Source organism: Bactrocera neohumeralis, chromosome 4, assembly GCF_024586455.1.
Source record: "Bactrocera neohumeralis isolate Rockhampton chromosome 4, APGP_CSIRO_Bneo_wtdbg2-racon-allhic-juicebox.fasta_v2, whole genome shotgun sequence".
NCBI classification, from domain to species: domain Eukaryota; kingdom Metazoa; phylum Arthropoda; class Insecta; order Diptera; family Tephritidae; genus Bactrocera; species Bactrocera neohumeralis.
Window position 1 is genome coordinate 84,954,267 of NC_065921.1, and position 21,262 is coordinate 84,975,528.

Here is a 21,262-nt window from a genome sequence, read left to right on the forward strand (position 1 = left end):
TTGCAATTTTTTAGGTCCCGAAATTTCGGGATTGTGATTTCCCAAAAAACGGAATTAATAAATTAAATAAAACTAAAACTAAACGCTTTGCTAATTACAATTTTTTTAAATCCCGAAATTTCGGGATTTTCATATATCAATTCCCGAAAAAACTGGATTAATTAATTAATTAAAAGTAAAATTAAACGTTTTGCTAGTTATAAATATCCATCCATTCACTCGATTATGCAAACTTGTTTCTCTGCCGATTTACAGCTTCAAACCAAATTAAATGACATAAATACTTTTGTTTGTATACGAATATTATTCCCGCTTAGCTTAATTTACAATTACATTGTGATACCATTTAATTTCAAACTATTATCAGCAATAAGTGGAGCAATTAATAATTATGAATTCAAAGCGTGCAATATTTAGTTTTATTATTATTTATGGTATATTTTGAGGGATGGGCCACCCGAATTTCTACCAAATCAGTTTAGCCGTAACGCAGAGCATTACTTAAAGTAATTCTCCCAAAATTTAATTTGTGTGCTTACTCATAGCCAATTAAACTTCATGAAATAATAATGAAAATACCGAATTATCTGTTTTGTTGTTATTTTTTCACTGGCACTGTGCCATCGCCTACGTTATTTTACCAACATAGCAGTTTATTTATTTTCTATTCAAAGCGATAAGCCGAATGTGATAAGCGACTAATTTGTACTGCTGATGACAAATTAAGTAATTGTTGCTAATGGATTGGTTATTATTAAACAAAAGTATAGCTGGTGCTGTACAAGTCAGTATTTATCAAATTATGTCTGATTAAATCAAAATAGTTTTCCGTTTTTAACAACAAATGTAGCAAGCAATGAAAATATTTGCAAACATATAAATTACAACACGCTCAGTGAATAATTAAGTAAAAGTAACCTATTGAATAACCATTTACGATAGTTACCATAGCAGTTGTTAGTCATTGATTTTGTAGTTGTTTAACTGTGCTGTGCGAAAGCAACAATAATAGCGCCGACTTGTATTGCACATTTGACAAAGAGACCTCAACAAGCAGAGTGGCGCAGTGGAAGCGTGCTGGGCCCATAACCCAGAGGTCCGAGGATCGAAACCTTGCTCTGCTATGCATAGCGTTGTTGATTTTTTATTTTTATTTTTGTTTACAATAATTTTAGATTTACTATACATACTCCTTATTATAATATCTTAGCTATATATGTATATAATATAGAATCTGCTTATAACATACTATATAAATATCAAAATGTCATTTTTAAGTATAAAAATTCAGTCAATAACCTATATATTGTACTCTTCTCTTTGTTTTATTAATTCTTAAAAACATATTTGATACTATTATTTGCAGATTTATAAAATATAAAATTTTTTTGAAAAATTCTATAAAAAGTGATGGAATTTTATTACTTTTCCGTGTGAAAAATTAAATATTTTTAAGCATAAGGTTACTAACACTATTATTTTGTTTTATTATTATTGAAAAATTTAATTAAATATCAAATAGAACCAAAATAAACAACAAATATTTATTTTACTTGAGTTGAACAAGCAAACTTAAAACGAAAATTTTCTCCCACCCTACCCCCACCTCACCTTTTCAAAATTCTACATTAGTGGAAATTGCATTTTTGAACAAGTCGAATACCCATTCCCACTCCTTATCTCGCAAAAACCACCTTTATGCAACTTAATTCCATTTTTATTGTGACTTCCTTCTTTACAAATTCACAATTTCATACTTTTCTGCGGGCGTTTGACCCAAAGGGAACTGCAATGAACGCGTGAACAAAAGTGAAAAATTCCACATCCGTTAAAATGTATGAATAAATAAGAGATGAAATGTAGGTAGGTTAAGTTAAGACGCGCCTTTGGGGAGGTAGCGGGTTCAGTGTACCCTTTTTGACACACTTAAGGGGATGACAGCAATAAGAAAAGGGAAAAAAATTGAAATTATATAAATAACTAAGTGCTTTTAGTTGAAATATGTAGTAAAAGTCTTAAATTAAAATGAGATAAAAGTCTATTCTTAGCCGACGACGTTGCGGAAAAGTGGAGGCAAAAACGTGGTCATAACAAAGAAAATAGTTAAACAATTGCATTGAAATTTCATACAGCACAAGGGCGCGGAATGAGGGGGTAAATAATTTTATTTGAAAATATGAAAAATTTAATGTTATGGCTTCTGATCAAAATTGACCCGGATTGAAAAAAAATATTTTTTAGGTTTTTTTGTACAAAACTTCATTGCATTGAAGAATTGAGGAGACAAAAATATAAGCTTTATTTGAAAATATTTTAATATAACATCTGATCAAAATTGACCCGGATTGAAAAAAATCATAATTTCTAGTTTTTTGTTATACAGAACTTCATTATTGCCTTTAAGGAATGAGGGGCGAAATATTGTAATTTTATTTGAAAATATTAAATATGCATTGGCATAACATCTGAATAAAACTGACCCGGATTGACAAAAAAATAATTTTTGGGTTTTTTATACAAAACTTCATTATAGCTTTGAAGAAATGAGAAATTATACGAATTTTGTTTCAAAATATCGAAAATTCATTGGTATAACATCTGATCAAAAATGACCCGGATTGAAAAAAAAAAAATTTCAGGCGTTTCTATGCAAATCTTCATTATCGTCTTCAAGGATTGCGGGGACAAATATAAAAATTTTAGTTGAAAATATTGTAATATAATATCTGATCAAAACTGACCCGGATGGAAAAAAAAAATTTTAGTTTTTTGTACAAATCTAAAATAGGCTTAGCTGATAAAAATAGTTTTGTTCTTTTAATTTTTTTTCTCCGAACGAAACTATTTTCATTATTAGGCTCACTATAAATAACGGTAAATTTAGAAAGCTTTGTGATCCTTCGTGAGACTAAGTGCTTTGAAATAACTGCGACTTTTTTAGGTTATGGGACTAGCTTAAAGCTAAAATATCCCAATCTAAACTCATTAGGATTTGATTTTAACTCACTTTTTCTCTCTCTCTCTCTGATTAATACACAATTCAATGTTCAACATTTTTATGGAGTTCTTTTTTAGGTTAGGAAACTTAAAGCTAAGACAAGTTAATATAATCTGACTTAGATTTGACTTCAACTCACTCTCTTTCCCGCTCTCTCTCTCATTGACATAAAACTCATTGTAGAAGTTTTTCACGGAGTTCATATAAACCTCATCCCTTCTTAACGGCAAAAAATTACCATTTTCGACTTGTTAACCAGCTTCTCAAAGTTTTTTTTCGCGCGTTCAAGGTGTGCCTGACAGCGAACAAGTGACAACAATTAGAGCAAAAGCAACTGATTTGTTAAGCGCAAGCCCATAGTAAATTTACCAACAATTAAATGCGCAACAAAAACAACAACAAAAAGTCAGGCATACAAATCTTAGACATTTTAGCCACAGCACCGCACCAGCAGCAAGCCAGAAACAACAGCAAACAAAACAAAAACAACCACAACAACAGATGCAACAACACAACGAACTGCGTTGAAATGCCACAACAGCCAGAGTTTTGAGCACTTTGTCATATTTTCTAATTTATTTAAATGAAGTTTCAGCGTCACCTTCGCACCGCGCCGCCAACGCTCGCTCTCCGTCACCACCAAAAACAGTTGGCGCACTGCTGCCTGCCAGTTACAATGCCTCTTCCCCCCAACTCCTACACTCCCACCCCACTTTTGTGCTGCCACATTGAAACAGATTTGGTATTTTGCATAAACTCCTGTCGCAGCAATGGCTCACCTGCCCGCCGCTGCCGCTGCTAACGCTGCCACTTCAACACGCTGTCGCGCAGCTTTTGTTGTTATTACCAACTTTTACGGCGTTTTGGGGTTAAATTAGAAAACCGGAAACGCGTCACAATAGTAATTGCGTGCAACCTGCTGTGATTGTTGATGGCGGCTGTTGGTTGCTGCCAGCGTTTTGTTGCCCTTGTTGTTGTTGTAACTCCTGCTCGCAGACTGTTCAGGCTGTATTCATTACTAAGTGCTGTTTGCTCATAAGCATTTTTGTTGCTGCCTGCTTCAATGCGGTGGGTTGACAACTGCAAAGCGGTGTGGTGGCAGCTTGGTGGAATGGCGTTGCCAGCTTTTTGGGTTTTTTTTAGTTTTGCGCGCCGCCAAAGTTTGTTATTCCTTGTTGTCGTCACAGTTGTGCCAACATTACAAATGACAAATACAATTAAGTTAATGTAGTGTGGGTGCATGTGTGGTAAAAACTCACACACGCACACATGCATCCATGAACTATGCAAAATTTAGCACTAATGCAGCCCCGCACCTTTTCACACATTGTTCTGTGGCTTTTAGCGCCAGCAAATGCTCGCTTCACAAGCAGCTTCACCTGCTGCTGCCTCTATTGTTGTTGTTGCTGCTGCGCCAGCGCGCTGCTTGTGTTGTTCTTATTGTCTTTGGCGCATAATTGTTTACGTTTATAATTTGTTGAGAAATTAAATGAGTTGCGCTCAAATTGAAATGCATTAAATGTAATTAATTTGGCGGCAAGCGTTCACATACACTCACGCACATCCCCGCACATACGCACACAGGTTGAAATAGTGAACAAAACATTTGCAAAAATAACAACAACAACGAATTAATTCAGTTTACTTTATTAGAATAATAGATTTTCGCTCTAATGCACTAGCACATACGCAACATAACTGTAAAATTATATAATTATGCCGTGGGCGCCATAATTTTTGCGCTGGTGACATAAATTGGTGAGTGAGTGTGTGTTTTCGGCACAGTGGTGTTTTCAATGTATTTTGCTTCGAAATTTTATCACAGGCGGCATATCAAATAATTTATTTCAATAATTTTTCACACAAAGAACTTGATAGGTAGGTAGGTATAAGTGCTGCCATTTTGGCCTTACCACTTAATGCGCCATTTTGATGAACTATTCTATAAACTTGCTATCTCGTTTCATTCAAAGTTTGGTGTCTGATGTGCTCCAAATATTCTGTGTCTGGTTTGGGCCAGAGCTGGACCCTCACAGAGAAAGTGAAACACTGCTTCTTTATTCTTTTCTGTTTTTAAAGGGCAGACCCATTTTTAGCGCATGTTCTCCAAACGGGCAGTGCCCCATTATAATTGCTGTAAGCCGGAAAATACTACGTAATAAGTCTTTGGTTTAGTCTTATCATATCTGGGCAATATCTGCTTTGTTATCTTGCAGTTGGTTATTGAATATAAAGCTCTCTTTTGATCGTTCTTAGCGGACTTGGTACAAACTCCGCTTCGGATTTATTTAAAGAGACTTCTAGTTTGGCCAACTCGTCTGCTTCATCATTACCGAAAATGTTCCTGTGGCCCGGAACCCAAATTAAGGACAGATGGAGTTGTATCCCCAGTGAGCTTAAAGCCCTTCGGCAATTGCTAACTATGCTAAAATTAATAAGTGGCATCGACAACGCCAGCAGTTCTGCTTGGTTATCCATTTATATACATATGTAGTTGTTCTCTACATCTCGCATCAATAGTAGAACACCACAGGCCCTTTTTATACCTAATACAATACGCTTGTGAACTGGCTAAGTTTGGTAGTATAATAGAGAGAGAGAGAGGTTGGGAGGTCACAGCATCCACTCCGCAACCCATTTTGGACCCGTCGGTATAGATAGAGACTGCATCACCCTCTTTCACCAAACCTCTTCTCCACTCACGTCTAGAGGGTATCCTCATCCAGAAAAGGCTACTAAAATTTCACCTTGGGGTAATATAGTCTGTTTTACTTATGTTTAGCTGTTTCAGGATGGCGCTATGTCCATATTCTTTCCTATTTCAACCTCCTAGTTCTTGAATTCTTATAACAAAACATGATGCTTCTCTCCGAGTAAAGACGTCAATGCGCCGCTGATGCAGAGTGTATTGAGTGATCAGTCGGACATGACAAAATAGCACCGGTAACCCCTGGACGGGTTGCTCTCTGTACTTCTGTTAGTTTCCCGATATTATAGTGTTTCTTTAAAACTGGTCCTCAAACCAGTGCTCAAAGTCAGTCTCAAAATTGGCAGCCTGATAGCCGTATACATCCACATAACCATATTTGGTTTAAGGCCCCAGTAGCTGCTAAGTATTCTTTGGAGATGTAGTAGGCCATATACGCAATATTTGCTTTTTTTCAATGCTAATCTTTCCATTTAGTTTAGTATCTATAAGAACTTGACATACATACTTCACATTCACTGTATTTTATATAAGCTATATTGCAACAAAAAGTCTTATATCAAATTGAGATGGAAAATATTAACATTTTTTGAAGAATATCAAGTTCACTAAGTCTTCCCTTCGCTTAACTAAAGTAAGTGCACCACTGTACTGAATTGTATTATAGGCTTTTTGCAGCCTCTCTCTCTACAGCTTAGATAGGATTTGAAAATTACGCCAGACCGTTATTGACAAACTGATTTCACGCGTTACTTTTCTATTCAAAATCGCATTTGACGCAGAAAATTGCCAACTTTTCACGAACAAAGCAAATTAATTACAAAATTCATGTTAAAAGCAAATTATTAATTATTATTTTGATGCGGAGGTGCAAAGGTAGGCAGTACCAATATACGCGAAAATAATGTGTAAAGAATCGATTATTTCTAGATAAATTAATCGAAACGCTGCATATAAATGACAAATGACAGCTTTCGTATAAACAGTTATTAATATTTTAATAAAATCGTGCATACTCGATATTTAATGCCGGTATATTTTTACTTTTTGAAAACTAGTATTGCGAAATTTATGCAAAAAACTGGTTAAAATTTGTAGAAAATGTAAGCGTTAATGTGTTAGACAAGACAAGGCGAAGTGTGAGGGGCGGAGAAAGCAACTATAGACTAACTAAGCAAGTAACGGTAAATAAGCAGAGTGGCGCAGTGGAAGCGTGCTGGGCCCATAACCCAGAGGTCCGAGGATCGAAACCTTGCTCTGCTAATTGTTACGGAACAATATGTAATTCCGATTTTTTGTTAAATAGTATTTTTAAAGGAAAATTAAGTCTTGAAAAATTGATAAATGTTTATTCTAGATGTGGGCATAAATATCATTAAAATGAAAATATAGTTTTATCTAGTTTGCTTCAAAAGAATGGAAAATTACTTAAGTACTGCAAGTGAATGGAAAAAAATGTATGGCCAAATATTTTTAGTTTTAATACATAATAATATTAAAATTTTTTAAATCTTTAAATAAATAAAAAATATATAAATTTGTTTTTAAATATTTAAATAAATAAAAAATATTTAAACTATTGTTAAAAATACTTAAATTACTTAAAATAATATTTAATGATTATTTTTAAATTTAAATATATGTACATTTAAATATTTAAAAAAAATATTAAAAAAAAAATAGAAAAATATTTACATTTATTTTATTTTTAATTTTTTAAAACTTTATATTTATTTAAATTTAAAAAAATATTCGAAAAAAAGTTTAAAAGTGTTTAGATATATATTTAAATTTTCAAAAATATTTCAACATTTCTTGTTAAATTTTAAAAAATATTAAAAAAATAGAGAAATATTTAAATTAATTTTTTTTATAAATATTTAAATAAATAAAAAATAAATAAAATATTTTCAAAAAAATATTTAAAAAAATCACATATGTACATATATTTATATTTATTTTTTTAATTTTTAAAAATTTATATTTATTTAAATTAAAAAAAAATACTTATTTAAATTTAAAAAAAATTAAAAAGAATATTTAAAAATTTAAAAATACATATTTGAATTTAAAATAAATAAAAAATATTTATAATATTAAAAAAAATATTTAAGAAAATAGAGATATATTTAAATTTAGTTCTTTTTTCATTTTTAAAAATTTATATATTTTAAAATTAAAAAAAATATTGAGAAAAAAAAATAAATTAAAAAAAAATAAAAATTTAAACACTTATTTAAATTTTAAAATTTATTTAAAAAGAGGAATATATAATTATAAATTTTTCTTTAAATTTTTTATATATACTTAAAGAAATGAAAAATAGTTATAATGTTTAAAAAAAATTAATATTAAAAAAAATTAAAAATTTTTAGAAAATATTTTATTATTTTAAGTAGTTTAAGTATTTTTGAAAATATTTTAAATATTTTTTATTTGTTTTTTAAATAAAAAAAATGTTGGAAAAATTTAAATTTAAATACTTCTAAATATTTCAACGTTTATGAATAATGTGTATTGCATAGAAAAATTTATATTGTATTTAGAATTTAGTAAGAAGTAAAAGTAAATAATATACAATTAAAAAATAATTGTACTTAAACTTTTTGGTACAATTATTTGCTATTAAATTATTTGCATTTGGTCGAAATAAAAAAATTTTACTAACCTCAAAAAAGATAAGAAAATAATTACAACAAAAAATATACATAATATTTAATGGATTTATTTGCACTTTATATAACATTGAATTTACTCAATTGTGTGAATTTATGGCAAAATATTTGTAAGTATTTCCAGAAACACATTTATGATCACTCCTCAAGCGCCGTGGGCAACCACACATCAAACTTTGAATAAATAATTTAAAAACATTCTAATTTATCTCAATTTACTTGATTAATTAAATTCTATACCGAAATTAGTAATTTGCACAGCAAGTTCGCTTTGCTAGATTAATAAGATAGCTACCTAAAACCGCCTGTGGTTATTTGAATAATCTTTCTCTACTTACAGTCTTTATAGGCAGCAAATGCCAGATAACCACAAAATTTATACAATAATCTGCTTTATTTAATTTTTCCAACGCCCGAAACCACAACATCAGCTTGTCTGTAATTGTGCATTATTTCATGCAAACTGGGTCAAAAGTCAAACAGGCATAAACAAATGTTGCCATGGCCAAAGTCAAATTGTTGCACATCGTCTGCTATGCTGATGATATTCATACGAGTGGCTGACAGCAAATCTATTACTCGGTGTAATAAGTGAAAATGATATTGAATATGTTTGTGGTTCGAGTTGCAATATATACATACATATGTGTGTATGAGTATTACGTGGGTAAGAAAAGTCCTTGCACGTGAAGAGACCTACTTCACACACACTTGCATACGAATAAAAGTGTTTGCAACCGTCGTGGAGAGTGAAAATGGATGGAAAACGTCATTAGTGCATGTTAACCTATTTTACAAACTAATTGATGGGGTCTTTTTTCTTGTGAAAAGGCTCTGGTAGCACAAATGAGATATTTGCACGAGTGTATAATTGAAAATATGGGCGTATGTTTGAATACCGTTATACACGTAAGTATGGCGGTTGAATGAAGTGAGCAGTAATGAAAAAAATTATACCCAACAAACTTGATTGAGAAGACTGGTTGTACGTGATTTTCTGAAAATTGCTTCGAAAATATTTACCGACTGGGAAAAATGTGGAAAAAACAAAATCGTCTAAAACATTTTAGTTCATAAAAACAAAAAACTAATCATGGTTTTGGTCTCATCTCAATTTATTTGGTTTTAGGCAAAAGCCTTCGAACTTTACACCACAATCGGTAGGTCCTGAGGTACTTTGGGTTAGGTTGGGATAGACGGCTGATCCCTCAGCGTGGCGTGACTCAGGACTGAGTCGATTTAAAAAAATTGTATTGAACTAATCGTTACAATTCTTTAAAAACTTTCAAATAATCTCCTTATGCGTCGATCCCGCGCTGCCAGCGTGATTTCCAAGCATTGAAGGCGTCACGGAAGGCATTCTCCGGAATAGCCCTGAAAGCCGAGGTGCATGCTTCCAACGCCTTTTCAGGCAAGGAAACAAAAAAAGGCCTCGGGGTCACATCTGGGCTGTAGGGCGACTCCGAAAACGTTGGGATGCCGGCCTTGGTTAGGCAAGAAAGGCGGTGTGAACTAGGGCTTTGTCGTGGTGCAACTTCTAATCGGTTGCGAAGTCTTGTCGGACCCGATTGACCCTTTGTTTGAGTCTCTTGAGGACTTCCGCGAAAAAATTTAACATCTGGTCAATTAAATGAATACTTGGTCGACGGTCTGAGTTCAAAACTTTGCGCACACGGGTCACATTGTCCGTGTTTGTCGAAGTCGCAGGTCTTCTAGCACGGTCTTCATCAGCGACCTCTTCCCAGCCCTCCAAAACGGCCCTCAGAGACTCAGAGGCTTCAAAAGATTTAATCAAATGCTTACTGGGTGTATTAATATAAACCGTTATATGCATATATAGCTGATGATGAGCTTATAACACATCTTATCCATGTATATATGAGCCATATGCATGTCTGCCACCAACAAGCTCTAGTCATTTGCACGGCACATTTGCGTTTGTGGTCGAAAGTGATGCTTTAAATTAAAAAGAAAATAACCGGCAATCTATTACTAAGCTAAAAATTGATACACTTCTGTCCGGCTGACTGCTGGCGGCGGAAGTGCAGCGGCAGCACAGGCGTGGATGCTGTGCGGCTGGGAGCGAGAGAAGGGCGAGCGTGGCATGGCGTCCAGAACAGCTGCGGGCGTTGTTTGACTTGCCAAGAGGCTGTCCAGTGAGTCAGTAGCCAGCAGGCTACAAATCGGAGTATGTACAGCAAAGGTTGTTTATATACTTGCAGGGTGTTTACATACTTACATATATAAATATATATATATGCATATGTTTGTATGTGTGTTTGCTTTATTTGACTGCTCGCCAGTCATTTGCCTGTAATGAAGGTCTGTGGTGGCTGCAGCAACGTGTGCCAAGCTGGTCAGGCAAATAATGGCAACACATTTGTAAGTGTCTGCGAAAAGTTGTTGTTGTTATTTTTTCACTCTCGTCAAAAGCAAGAGCATATTTTTTCGGATAATTTTTTTGTTTTGCCTTGCTTTGCTTTTCCGGTGTATATTGGTAGTGGCGTTCGTTTAGCGTTTGCCGCTGCTGACATTGCAAAGGCAGCGCTTGCGTACATACTTATGTATGTATGTATGTATGTACGTACAAACAACAGTTATACTTGCTTTATAGCTTGGCGTTGCATGCCACACCGCAACACTGCGGCCACATGATGATGGAAATCAGCGTCAACTACGTCGCTACTCCACCTACAGTGCGGCATATCAGCATATTATCTTCATTAAGCCAGCTGATGGGAGTGGCGGCGCGCTACAAAAACAACAATATACTTTTTTATATAAGAACGCGCAGCTTGCCAGCCGCATTTAACCCACAGCGCCGGCTTGGTCAATAAGTCACTCTCCGTTTTACGTTGGATGCTGTGCTAAGTTGCAAAGGCAACAACAAAAACATACCACCTATTTGCAAAGAAACAATGGCGTGTCTGTATAGGTATTTTACATGCAACGCTCATTACCACAAATGACCAGCGCACCCCCGACCAACCATTTATTTCCCACCGTCCGCATAGCTGCTAAACTGGCGCTTCTCATTCACTTTCATTGACTTTTTCACCTTAATCCTGCAGGCTAGCTTGATTAAATAACCTTAATCTACTGCGCGATATCGACTCCGTCTCTTATGCGCTCTCATGGTGCTTTTGCTCCCCCGCTATTATTTTGCAGATTTATCATTCTTTCGTGAGTTCCGATGGCGCATGGTCCTCCTGGACGCGGCTGACGGTAAAAATAAATAATGACAGCTCATCATGAGCTCATGCATGGCAGTCAATAATTACGCGAGCCACCGCATACACACACATGTGCGGTGTGTGGACTCACAGTTATTATGTTGATGCAGCAGCTCAGTGGTGTAACACAAAACCTCGCCAGGCCTCACATTTGTTCGGCATAATGACGTGTAATAAAGGTGCTCAGTGGCGTTATTTAAAGTGGCGCTAATGGTTAGGCGTTTTGGCCCTCTTAAACTGTTAAATTTACGCAAATATAATACATAACAACAACATTGTGTAATAAATTATCGTTCGAAAATCAATTTTTTTAGATTTAGTTAAATTAAAAAACATTAGTGCAACGTTAAGTATAGCAGAGCAAGGTTTCGATCCTCGGACCTCTGGGTTATGGGCCCAGCACGCTTCCACTGCGCCACTCTGCTTATAAATACAACGTTGCCAATTTTTAGCAAGCTAATCATTATCTTATCTATGAGATCTATGATTTTCAAGATATATGTATATTGGATAGTCGAAAAAGTCGTTTTTTGAAGAGCTGTAACTTTTTTTCAACTTTCCCGAATTTAATTTTATAAGTTTATTATATATTATAAGTTGAAAAATATTTTTCGAAGAATTATCATCTTCCTTTTTCGCAAAGGCATGCTATTACATAAGAACCTTTTCCATTAACGTATAAACTATTTCTTAATATCAAAAATATTCCTTTCTTTGACCAAGCACTACAAGTATTTGCAATCCATGTTCAATATGCAATGGCATACCTTTAAGCGCCACAAGCCGCAAGGTTTGTATATCTACATGTAACTCCTTCGACCTTTTGTTTCTCAATTCTTTCAATGCGAAAAGAACACAACGAATTTGTTGTTTTTTCCTTTAAGAATTTCCTACTTTTATGGCAAGTATGCTTTTTTTCCACTTACTACTCTAATACTATCTTTTTGCTTGGCCTTTTCATAACATAGTTGGCTAAAATATTTAATATCAATTTATTGAGGCCACAAAATGTTTGGAGTGTGAGGCAGAAATATTTCCTTTTAACCAAATAGTGTGTGAGTGTGTGTGGAACTAGCTTTTATACCGCACGCTTACCATTATTATTGACCTTTCCACTTGTCTTAACTTGCCCACAGCTTATTCTTATCGTTACACACTTTTTATTTTATTTCGGGGTAAACAGCAATCTATATTTTTAGACCGCACTAAATTTTTAATATTATTGAAATATTTCCTTCGATTTGTTTGCTTGCAGTGCGTCAATGAAGCGGCAGTAGTTTAGCAGGAGGAACAAAATAAAAATGTTAGGCTTACGAAAATTCCGTGAGACAGCTTCACGTAAAAAGGGCATTTGATGTTTCGGTCTACTTGCTTGTATAGAGAGCGATGAGGGTGCTTTTTTATGGCATACCATAGTAATTGATTTCGATAGTTTAGTTTTGCTATGCCTGTACTATTTCGGGTGTTTTTGCATTTAGACCTTAGAAAATTCTTTCTTACACTCGCTTCAGCAAATTTTTATTTGAGGTTGGTAAGCTCTTGTGGCTCAATGTTGAAAGGTTGCTATTTTTCAGATTTTTTAATTAATTTTTACTAAAAGCATGTTGAGGTGGAACCTCATGAATGTGGGCAATAAGAATGTGGTAAGCGAAATATGTTTTCCACAAAAAGTTCGAAACTGTGCAAATGAATGAAGTTATGCCAGAAATTTTTTTATTTTAATATGTAAAAAATTAAACAAAATGCTTGGTATTCCATTGATTTTTGAGAGTTTGAGTACAAATTAAAAAAAAAAAATTAAAAAATATAAATAGGTTTTGGACTTCTGTGGGATAATGTCTGGCATACGAAGAACTTCAAAAATAAAATAAATGAAGAAAAATGTTTATAAGATTTTGATTTTGAATATCCTTTGTATTTGGATATATTTAACTTGAGCAAACTGCAACAGTACTCCTCTAACTTAACTGTGAACGATTAAACACATAATTTGTATATACATTTAAATGAAAATTAACACATATTAGTATAGCTGACCGTGACCGTTAGCGAGATCAATGACGCTTTTGTTTACCTTGAGTAGATCTATGATGTATTTCTTTACATTTAGTGGAGTCAACAACCATTTCTTAGGTCAATGACTCTTTTGTTTACATTTAGTGAATTCAACAACCATTGCTGAGGTCATTGACTTTTGGGGAGGTTAATGACAACTCTTTCTAAGTTCGGTGACGCTTTTGTTCACATTTGGAAAGATAAACAGACCATTTACTCACATTTAGCGAGGTGATCTATTCAACCTGATGTCAATGATTTTTGGTGAGGTCAATGACTCCTTTGTTTACATTTACAGCCATATCTGAGGTCATTGACTTTTGGTATGGTTAATGACCCTTTTTATTAAGTCAGATCAATAATTCTTTCCGAGTTCGATGACCCTTTTGTTCACATTTGGCCGGGTAAACAGCCCTACCTGAGCTCAATGACCCTTTTGTTTACATTTAGCGAAGTCGAGAACCCTTCACGATTGAGCCTTGAGTTGATGACCCCGTTGTAGGTCAGTGATTCTTCGTTAAGTGAAAAATAAGTAAAGTGTATAGCTGAGTCACAAATTATGGTACAAAATTACAAAATTTTGAGATAAAGGAAAAGTTTTTAATTTCCCCATCATATTTTCCCAAAAGAACAGTAAACTTGAAAACTTGCATTATAACTTTTCAATTGTAAAAAAATGTTCATTAATTTTCTTGTAAGTACGCATTTGGGTGAACTCGCTCGCTCCTCCACTCGCTCCAAAAAATTTTTTTTTCCTTTCAGCCTATGTCTAGGTATTTAAAATTTTGGTGGCGCCCTCAGTGCATTTATTATTGAATATAAAATAGTAGTATTTCACCGGGGGTATCACTTCTTGCCCAATTTTCCGATTACTCACAAGCGATTTTCGGTTTTATGACCATTGGCTATTGATTTTGTTCAATATTTTTCGGCGCCTTGCCGCCACATGCAGCCGGTTAATGTGTGGCCAAAAACCATTTTGGCGCACAGTCAGCAAAGTATGCTTGCCCATTTAATTTGAACAGCCCTCGCATTTATCTTAAAAACTGGGTAATTGCGTTTAGATTTATGTGGAGTCCTCGTTTCTTCCTCCACGGCGCGTTATCTGCCTCCACAAACCACGCCACTTTATGCTCTCTATTTTTACGATTATTTGCAGTTTCCGGCCAGTTCTGTGTATTAGTAATTTTTCCTTTTTTTTGCTGTAGTGGCTTGCTGCTAGAAATGGATATTGATGACCTAATGCGTCTGCATCCTATCCTTCTGGAGCACCTTGACTATACAGGCGCTACGTTTAGTTGCCTATTGGGGCGTTTGTTGTTTTTTTTTTTAAATTTACTGCGGTTTGATTATTGCAAAATTTATGTGCAATTTTGGGTGCACATTTTTAATAGCACTCGTAGTCGTTAGTGGAAGCAATTTTAATAAAAATACCCACTTATTGATGAGCACATTAAGATAAAATGTGATGCCGTTTGCATGATGGATGGGCTGGAGAGCAATACGTAATCTATTATCAATGGTTTTTACTTACTCAAGATGCGTCTAAATTATTTAGAAATATTTTTACGGATATTATTTTATTTTGATTTTTTTCAAAACTCTTCGACCTCGAGTCAACCGCATCTAATCTAAAATTATAGACAAATATTTCCTTTATCAGAAAACCCATAATGGCTTCTGTTGAGTAACTGAGTATACTTCTTATATATAAGTGAAGGTCAAATTAGAGGGAACTGATTACTTAAATGCCAAAGGGAGAATTGAAGTGTCGGCTTATCTCTTTATATTTTGCTATTCCAGTTATGAAATTGCTCTGACAAACTCACCGACCATCCCATATCATGACGAACAGCTAGAATTAATGCCAAGTCTCTACACAACCTCTCCAATTTTCCACTAAATACGAATATGCAAGTTTATTCTGCGTAATATCTGCAATAATATTGACAAATAACTACTTTCATTGCGATTCTGAGCGCATTTTTTGCAAGTCTCTACTACATCCGCATACAATAAAAGGAAGGGGGAACTAAATGCGATTGCAGTACACAAAAAATATGTCTGCGTGCTGCCATTATGTGCGAGTTGCAAGTGGCATGAAAAATTGTACAAGAGTTTATGACGGAAATGCGCTATGTTGCATATGAAATTCATACGGTATAATAAATGTAATTCGACTTAAAAAGAAAAAACACAAGTAAATATACATGAATGTATACATATACATACATATACTTCATTCTTATATTAAAAATTGCGAAATATAAAATATGTGCGCTACGTTAGGAGAAAAGCTGAAGCAAGAAAATATGTTATTTTTGTATGTCTCGGTTGCAAGGTCAGAGCACAGGTAGTTTTCCTTGTGCATACTGAGCCCAAGACGTTGTGACTGTAGTTAATATGACAGTCATATGCTGAAGCAGAAAAACTTCTCAAATGTCAAAACTGTCAGTTTTTCTACACGATAGCATGGCAGCTGCTTGTTGCAGTATGTGTTGCGAGAAAATTGCAATACTTATATGCAAATGTTGCAAGTTGTTATACAAATGTGACATGCTGCATGACAAACATGTTGATTACACAAAAGGGGCGGGAAGGAGGAAGGTGGATTAAAAATGATAAGACGACGTGGTGGAGCGGACTTCAGTGTAATAAAAATATTTCATAAGCATTTTTAGTATTTATATCCCTAACAGGGTATATTAAATTTGCCACGGAGCTTGTAAAACCCAGAACGAAATGTCGTAGGCCCTATAAAATATACATACTTATATATAAATGTTCAGCTTGATGAGCACGAGTCGAATTAGCCATTTCCTCAGGCTTTTCAGATGAGGGACTTGTAGAGTTTGTTAGTAGTACAAGTGTAAGCAACGCTGACAAGGTCCAATCAGCTTGTTGACGGTGCGCTGTAATCTTTCATATAGTACGCTCGATAGAATTTTATATGATATGTGAGGAGGTTTATCCCACGGTAATTGGCGTAGGTTGTGGGGTCCCACTTTTTGCGGATTGTGCTTGGAAGTTTCAGACCTCGGGTATGCATTCATTCGACCAGATCCTGCCAAGAAGCATATGTTGCGCCTTATCAGTTCTTCGCCGCCTCTTCATGGTCGAGCAATGGAACATCATCTATTCGATCGTCTATTGCTCTGCCGTTCAGCAGGTTGGAGAAGTTTTTCCTCCATAATTTCAGTGTACTCTGAGCATCAGTTACTAGATCACCTCTCGGGTTCTTTAAGAGTATGCTCCGGTCTTATCCGGTCTATCGGTCAGCTTGTCACGCTCTTCGTACGCAAGCATTTCGGCCTCTCTTTTTTTGTCTGCAAATGCGTCTCGCTTCGCTCTTCAACCCGCCCCGCACATGTTGTGGTCGATTGAAACGTTGCGCGGTAGGCAGGCAGTCGGTTTTCTCTCCACTGCGACACGGACCTCTTCATCGTACCAGCCGTTCTTTTGCAAAACCAATGGAGCCTGAAATGCCGTCCCACAGTTCCCTAATACCAAGTTGCTGAAGAGTGCTCTCAAAGAGCAGGAATGCAAGTCGAGTAGAAAATCGTTAGGCTGTCTGTTGTGATTGCAGCTTTTCAACGTCGAACTTTACTTGTGTTTTTTGACTTGCTTTTTTTAGCTGCACAGAGGCGGGTGCGTAACATGGCTGCAACAAGATTCTGGTCCGAGTCGATGTTAGGACTTTTAAAAAACTGGAGACATGTCTTTCGTCTATCACAACATGATCGATCTGGTTGGTGGCTTTTCGATACGGAGGCAGCCAGGTAGCTTGGTGAATTTTTTCTGTCGTCCGAGGTTGTTGTTTCCTTATCATTGCGGACGTTGTTTACGTGGCGGGTCCCAAACCCAGCGTTGGTTTGATTTCTCACTTTAGCCCGCCTTCAAGCGGATGCTCTTTGGCTACCCAGTCTAGAACTGGAAGTCATGTGCTGCTTGAGCCAAATGTAAAAGGATCGTTTCTCCCAAGTGAATGGCGATCAGAGAGCTTTCGTGAACTTCTACACAAACTCTATCCTCCAATTTATAGATTATACCATATAAATGGGCATGACTGCCTTCTCCAGCTAGTTTTTCCAAGATTTCATCGGTGTATTTAACAAAAATACAAAAAGAATAAATCTTGAACTTATCTGCTTGATACTTCAGGCCTTCTTAGCATGTTTTCTGTTCTATCAGTAATTCACACGCTTCCTTTTAGCATCCTGAGCCACTTACTATCCCTACCACACAGAGTTTCTGTTATCCTTTTTATCACTTCCCTCACTTTGCAATCTTTCACAGTCGCCCACAAAAATTATTATTTTATATTTGTCCAATGCAATTGCTATTTGTTGCATAAATAAATGACATGGAATTGTTTTGGTTGCTGCATTTTAATTGAAAAAGTTTCTTCGTCACTTCACTTAACTTCGCTTGCGTTCTCTCTCTTCATTTTAATTGAATTTTTCGGTTTCGTGGTTTGTTGTGCGAATACTCGTATTTGCATGTAGCAATTTATTTGTTTGCCATTATTTTCGCTGCTGCTGCTGCAATTTTACTGTAAAATATTTTCAAAAAATATAAATAGAAAGACAAAATATTTTGCATATCTTTGCGTAATTGCAAGAAATACTCATTATTTATTATTGCCATCGATAAATGTGGACTTTTAATTTTAGTTTGGTGTGTTAAAGTTTTTTGGTTGACTGCCAGCAATTCTGTGATGTTATTTCGGTTATACTTTTGGTGAAATTTTCTTGAGAGTGGGTGAGGTATATGGAAATTTCATTTTTCTTTCACTTGATTAAGTTTACAGACAGTATTCGAGCTGCTGTTAGGCACTCATTTCAATATATGTATGTAGTAATTTTTAACTTCAGTTCATGTAGTCAACTTTGCTTATGACACATAACGGCAAATCCTTCAATATGCACCGACAACAATAAATTTGGCACTTAAAAGTGAATAATTGCGGTGAAGATTTTCGAAATCGCAAAGTTAAATAGCCCATATGGAAAGTCATAAAAGTCCACACGAGAAAACCACCATTCAAAAATTAACCACAAACATACGGCAGAGTAGAGTTGCAACGAAGAGTGGAAGGCACGAGTAGAAGGCGAAGTCAAAGGCCACTTTGGTTGTGGCTATGCAAAATTGTTGAGTAAAGCAGGAGGCACAAAGCAGCTAGCCGAAAAGAAGCATTCATATTCATATCTGGCGGCAAAAGTTAAACGACTGACACTGCTAAAGGCTGAAAGGATCAAAAAGGAGCCAACAGCCTCCACATAGGCTAGGCGTATCAGCACAAAGGCAGAAAAGTTGCCAGACGGATAAACTGGCGTCATTTTCTGTGTGTTTATGTAAATGTAGGGGCAGGAATTATTATTTTTTTTGATATGATTCATAAATAAATGTTTGGACGTTGTGGTACTCAGGTGATATATGGAGAGTGAGTATCAGGAGAGTGGAGAACGAGAGTATGCATTTGATTTTTGGTAGATTATGAATTTGTAGTTCGTAATTTTGCAGTTATTGACGTAGATAAAAGCATATATTGGGTAGTCGAAAAATAATTTTCGTATTTTGTCAATAGGTGTCGTTGCAGTCGGAAGTGAATAATCTCCTTATTCAACAAAGAACGAATCTACAGCCAAACCCACTTCATAATGATATCAATAAAATAAAAAGTGCTTAACTTTTATTTTTGCCATTTGTTTTTAATGTCGATACTTTAATACAAATTGTGACATATCTTTGATTCATCTTCACAACTGCTTCACGTCAATTACACTATAATTCTACTAATAATCTTGACAGCACAAAAACTACACTACTACGCACATAACTCATTCGCCCCTTCCCCTCAAAAAAAAAGATGTATGTTAACCATACAACTCCTCTCTGCTGCTTCTGCTATTTCTTTTCGCAACTCACTGTGCAGCTATTCCCCACACCATTTATAGATGTGTAGATTCCAGCGTTCGAACTTTTGCCCATAATTTCTGCCATAATCAGCAAAAGTGCTTATATATCTAATATGCACATGTATACTAGATACAGTGTCACCGATTTCTTTTGTTTCAATCCCAGTGCTATTTTCTGCTCAAATTCCCTTTTATTTTCATCGTTGCTACAACTTTCTGCGTTGCTTCCTCAATTTAGCGCGCCATCATTAAGTGCTCGGCCGCAAAAGTTTTCCTGCCTACTTGGCTATTTTCTTCTTCATTGCTTGTAGTTTTCTTTTGTATATTTTCGCTTTCATTACGCTTTTCTATTATATTCCGCAAGCTCATGTACCTCATTCTTCCCAGCTATTATCGTTATTTTTTCATATTCCCGAAACTTGATTATGCTAACAGAAAAGCCCAAATATTATTGGAAATATTCGCCAGCGTGATCTTATGGTTCTCCGGTTATTCCCTCTTCGCAGCGTTTTGTATCCGTGATGTCTTGACTGAAGTCCTGTCTTTGTGCTACAACTTTGCTCATTTAACTCGGCTGGTTTTCTCATACGCCCTTTTGGCGTAATATACTTTTATGCGCGCATTAATAAATACAATCACTAGAAAGTTGTGGCATAATTTGGCACATCACTGTCACTTGCACTGGTTTTGGAAAGTTACATATATATACAAGTACGTATAAATTACTTGACATAGGGGCGTTGAGAGCGTGGTCCGAATGAGACAAAGAAGCCTCAGCAAAGAATAAGGTTGCTGGATAGTACGGAACATATCATAGCTTGAAATATGACCAATTTTTTCTTCTGCACTTGAGTTAGGTTAGGCTAGATAAAATGGCTGATTGAGAGAGAGAGCACGTGGACTGCAATATGTACTCCTTTGTGAAGCCATAAAAAAGGAGAACTTCAGTCTTCGAACTTGTAAACTAGCGCTTAGTAGCCAATATAAGTTTGCACAGGCGTTTAGCTTCCATTCCCGTCATTCGGTGAAATGTCTGAAGGTATGCTCTCCCAAGTGTTTAAGTCTTAACCTACCAAACTCGGGATAGTCAAGAAGGAAGGGTTGAGTTGTTTCCATCTCGTATTTTTCCATACAGGACCTGCAGATGGCGTCTGATAAGATTCCCAGCCTTACAGCATGGACGCCAATAGGGCAATGGCTTGTTAAAAGCCCGCAACTAAGGAGAGGCTAGTTTTACTGAGGACACAGAGATCACTTGACCTCTTGCGATCGATCCTGGGCCAAAATGATTTTGAGACAGCGCAAGACCGTGAAAGCCGGCAGGACATTTAGCGTTACCCAAGATGTGCCAACTTGGAGGCGACAGGCACCACATCCTTTTCTTATGAAGAGATTTTATGAGAATTTTTTCGAAGCGTTCACTTATGTTCCACATTGCTTTCGGATTTCGTGGTTATAGACTTTACCTCGCTTGCGGTTTGAAACCACTGTGTTCTCTTATAATTGGTCCTGATTTCTATATTTTGAAAAAAACTAACTTAGAATTTTACACAATTAGGTCATATTTATCCTATCCCTAGTATGATATCAATCAGTATGTTATCAGTAAGATAAAATCTTGTCAAATCTTCTTCCGGAAAATTTCGATTAGGTGGCATTATCTCAAGATGTTTCGA

General features: G+C 35.5%; 3 non-coding genes across 3 annotated transcripts; 2 read left to right on the forward strand and 1 right to left on the reverse strand.

The window, feature by feature from the left end:
• The first annotated feature begins 1,052 nt into the window (after nt 1-1,052).
• On the forward strand, nt 1,053-1,124 carry Trnam-cau (transfer RNA methionine (anticodon CAU)). Its single transcript has one exon. It is a non-coding gene; the product is annotated as a tRNA-Met (tRNA).
• Nucleotides 1,125-6,896: 5,772 nt separating this feature from the next.
• Nucleotides 6,897-6,968, forward strand: Trnam-cau (transfer RNA methionine (anticodon CAU)). Its single transcript has one exon. It is a non-coding gene; the product is annotated as a tRNA-Met (tRNA).
• Nucleotides 6,969-11,966: 4,998 nt separating this feature from the next.
• Trnam-cau (transfer RNA methionine (anticodon CAU)) lies at nt 11,967-12,038 on the reverse strand. Its single transcript has one exon. It is a non-coding gene; the product is annotated as a tRNA-Met (tRNA).
• Nucleotides 12,039-21,262: the final 9,224 nt, after the last annotated feature.